Source organism: Poecilia reticulata, linkage group LG11, assembly GCF_000633615.1.
Source record: "Poecilia reticulata strain Guanapo linkage group LG11, Guppy_female_1.0+MT, whole genome shotgun sequence".
In the NCBI taxonomy this organism is placed as follows: Eukaryota; Metazoa; Chordata; class Actinopteri; order Cyprinodontiformes; family Poeciliidae; genus Poecilia; species Poecilia reticulata.
In genome coordinates, this window is record NC_024341.1 from 6185417 (window position 1) to 6189693 (window position 4277).

A 4277-nucleotide genomic window follows, 5' to 3' on the forward strand; every position below is an offset into this window, starting at 1 on the left:
GGAAGGTTTTGAGTCGATCTCGGCATGAGATGACAAACTGAACGATGCCAAGATGCTGAGACCAGCACGTCCTCCTCTGACTCCTTATCAAAATGTTCGTAACTTTATTAAAGAACAACAACAACAAAAACTCAACAAAACGTGTTGATTTTTGAACAAAACCCGTTGTGCAATTCTGTGCATTTCGGTTCCATTATTAAAATAATGAGCAGAGCAGGAGTTTAAAATTAACTAATCAGGGAGCGCTTATTAATAATCGCAAAAATAAATAACAAGCCTTTCTATGTACTCTTGAACTATGTCAAAACCAATGCCCTCATATGAGGACAGTGGGTCTGTTTTTGCATATACATTTTTTCCTTGCCATTTGGGATCATAAGGACCCAATTAGCCAAAAAATGAAATTTTAGCTTTCTACAGTAAGTGGTTATCTCAAAACCTAATAATGTCCTCAAATGAGGACATTGGGTCTATCTGTGTGACGATAAGACCATTCAATCAATATTATTATTTGCATCTGTGTTTCACAGTATGTACAGTTACGCTGCTTTCTGTCCAGACTTTCACAATGAAGACACCATTGGTTAATAAAGTACAAAAGTTTATTTTATATTGCCAACAAACACAAAAGTGCAAATAAAAGTGCAGCTTTTGCATGGAAATGTGCAAAGTTTATGAACTTCATTATGAACATGTCATAGTAAACTCAAATAAACATTCAAGTATTTCTGCTTGCCTCTGTGAAAGGCTTTGCATGGAAAAGTGCAACGTTTATGAACATCATTATGAACGTGTCATAGTAAACTCAAACAAACATTCAAGTATTCAAGTAGTCCTACTAGCCTCCGTGAAAGGCTTCATAGCAGTTGCGCCGACTTTGCAGGCAAAGGAACACATTGCATGTCAGACAGCGTACACGGGATTTCCCAGCGCAGCCTTGTTGTCTGCAACGCATCGGGTTCTTGAGATCAGCAACTTCCGGCAGATGAGCAGCAGAAGTTGTGYGCGCTGAGATGTGGGGGATTGGCGTGACCAGGGCTCTTTGGCCAGGTTGTGGACAGCATGCACTCTCTTCCTCTGCATGTGTGACATCACACTTGTTGAGGAATACCTGAGCCACGTCCATGCGGAACGCGAGGAACGTCAAGATAGCCTTTCTTGGGGTACCATGTTCTTGATGATCTCTGCGATACAGCAGCCAGCTGTTGGCCAGAGCAAGATCCATAAAGTGCATAAGCATGCGAATTGTCCACTTCTTAGTTCGCACGCTCATCCTGTAGTACAGGGGTGCCCAAACTTTTTGAGACCAAGATCTACTTTTTCTCTCACCAGCCACCTGAGATCTACCTCATGACACAAAGACATAAAAATAGCAGATTAAACTCTATTGACTTATTTTATATGTGAATATACATCAGTTATAGCAGAAATAATAAAGTGACAGAAAACCTAATCCAGTTTCTTCCTCAGTGAGATTCTGACACTGGGAGCTGGTTACTGGTTTCTCAGTCAGAAGCTGGTTGCAAACCTGACGCCAGCAGGTGTCAGTCAGTCATGGTAGAGCTGAAATTTGATTTTTCTCAATATGAGCAACTACAGACTGATAGGAGGAACCAAAGAGCCCAGTAAATGTAAAGGCAAATCTTCTGAAGTCGGGATATAATTAATTTAATTTCACATAATTATCGTGGTAGAATTTGTTAAAACTTAATTAGATATATTTGTCCTATTTGATGTTTGTTGTGACGTATGCTCACAAACGAACGAGGTAATTAGTCCAAGTTTGTCATTTATTGAACGTTCAGAAACTACAGCGGGTGTGATGAGCCACAGCAAAGGTAAAAAAAGAAGGTAAAACAATCCGAAAAGACGATCAGCTCAGCGGCATTGACTTTTTTTTGTCGTTTAAGCACATCCGTTGCCGTTTAAGCACATCCGTTGCCGTGGCAACCACCTGCGCTTAAGCCGAGCAAAGATTACATTAAAAACACAACATTCAGTCCGTTACTGTTACATATCAGGTTTCCAGGCTTGATATTTATTTCTCGATTATTAATAAGCCTCTCATGAACACAGCGGTGGTTGAGTAGCTAATTTAAACTCCTACTCTGTTCGTCAGTCGGTCTTTGAGTCGCTTTTTTCCCTTTTTTTTTTGTTAATGGAACCGAAACGCACAGTATTGCGCAATACCTTGTTGAAACAATAATTACTGAGATTATTAATTTTAACATGTTTCGTTGACTTTTTATAATTATTCTTTTTTAATGAAGCTACAAACGTTTAGGATCTTAGTGAATATTTTTGATAAGCCTATAGAGGAAGTGCTGGCCTCAGCGTCCTGGAGGCGTTCAGTTTGTCACCTGCTGCCGAGATCGACTCAAAACCTTTCCGCGATCGCGATCGACGTATTGAGCACCCCTGCTGTAGTAGCTCATCATTCTGTCTGATAAGTACTCCATAGGGCCTCACTGAAGGTGTGTTGTTGCCATGAGAGACGCAGATTTTGGTCTCTTTATGAGCAGTCTTTCCCATCAACTCTTCGACTAATTTCTGCAGGGTTTTTGTAATTTCATCCTCATTCTCTTGTGCTTTCAGATAAAGAAGCTGAAATGAAACAAGTGTAAATAAAATGAAAAAAGCAAAACTGAATTTATTACTCCACAGTGCCTCACTAAATGTTTGTTGTTGCCATCAGAGACATGAATGGTGGACTCTTTAATTTCTGTCAATTCTTTGACAACTTTCTGCAGGGTTTTTCTAATTTCATCCTCATTCTCGTCCTTCCCGATGAACAACCTGAGATGAAACAAATGAAGTTAAACTGAAAAAAGCAAAAAGGCAAATTATTACTCCAGAAGGGCCATTTTTGAGGATGTATATAGACTGCATTTAATGTTCAACTCTGTTTTAGTTGTGTTGAACCACCAGATTTGTAAAAAAAAAGTCAGTTTTGGTGACTGTAATCATCATAATTCAAAACATAAACTAGAGGTCAGTTTACTGATTAGTTGACTTTTGAAGGCAATTTATTGGACTTTATTGAGGGGAGTCAGAGTAAAGGGGGTCTGAGTGCAAACACGCACTAAAACTTTCATGTTTCATTGTAAAAATTTGTTCTTTCATGTCATTTTTACTCTACTTCACAATTATTCACTATTCACTGTCAGTCACTGATGTTTGTGGTTGTAAAATCACAAACCCTGGAAAAAGTATAGGGTTATGAATTCTTTTACAAGACACTGTATGTAACCAGGAGGGGAACAAACACAAACACTTCTCACACCATTGTAGGTCCTCATACCGACTTTCCTCATTTTCATAATTTAAATTGTATATTCACATTTTGACAGCTTATACAGGTAAAAACATGTTTTGGTCTGTATCACAACTTTCCACAGAATGATAAAAATTTATATAAAAATGTATAACTCATGTTTTAAGCCTCACAATTGTTTATATTTAAGAATAATAAGTTAAACTAAATAATTTAACATTTATAGTATAATACAGCAATATAAACAATTACATCTGCTGGTCGCTGACCAGCAGATGTAATTGGAAGTCCTAGATCAGATTACCTAAAATAATAACAGGCTTAGACTTTGCAGATTGTTTATTGCATAGTCTGTATCTGACTATGTTGATCTCTGCCAATAGGAGGAAAACACTTTGTCATTTATTATTTCACAAAACATGCCACAATTATCAAATGTACATAAACAAACGCATACCAAAACAAAATAACTTGAAGTACTTTTTTTTTGCAACAATTAGACACACAAGTGGCAAAACCTTGTCACATTCCACTTATCAACATCTCAGTCATGGTGTTGCGGTGGAACTTCTCATTCTGCTCATGATGCCTGCATTGAAGAGAACAGAGAGTGATTACTATGCTGGGTTTACCCCACAAATCTGAAGAACTCCACTGCTTTTAACTGAACCTAAAAGTTGGTCTCTTAACTGTAGGATCCAGTATCATTTACTGGTCAGTTTCAGTCTAAAACTGTCATAGAGATGCAACACACAGTACTTTCATGCCTCATGTTGGGCTAACTACAGAATGACAGTTCCATGTTAAGAAGCATGTTTGTGTTTTAAATATATCAAAAACTTAGATTTCATCACTTATTGTGATACCCAACTGAAAAGGACACCCACCTGTATTTGTCTGAGACTCTCCAGGATGGCAGATTTGTGAGAAGCCACCAGTTGACGATGCTCCTCATTCAGCATCGTCCCCACAGGGCCCTTCTTCACCTTCTCCCAGTCCTCTT

The 4277-nt window shown here is 38.3% G+C and overlaps 1 long non-coding RNA gene across 1 annotated transcript; it reads right to left on the minus strand.

Moving 5' to 3' along the window:
- Positions 1 to 2928: 2928 nt before the first annotated feature.
- On the minus strand, positions 2929 to 4271 carry LOC108166737 (uncharacterized). Its single transcript, XR_001777122.1, has 2 exons — positions 4162 to 4271; positions 2929 to 3863 (listed from the first exon to the last, which is right to left on the minus strand). It is a non-coding gene; the product is annotated as an uncharacterized LOC108166737 (long non-coding RNA).
- Positions 4272 to 4277: the final 6 nt, after the last annotated feature.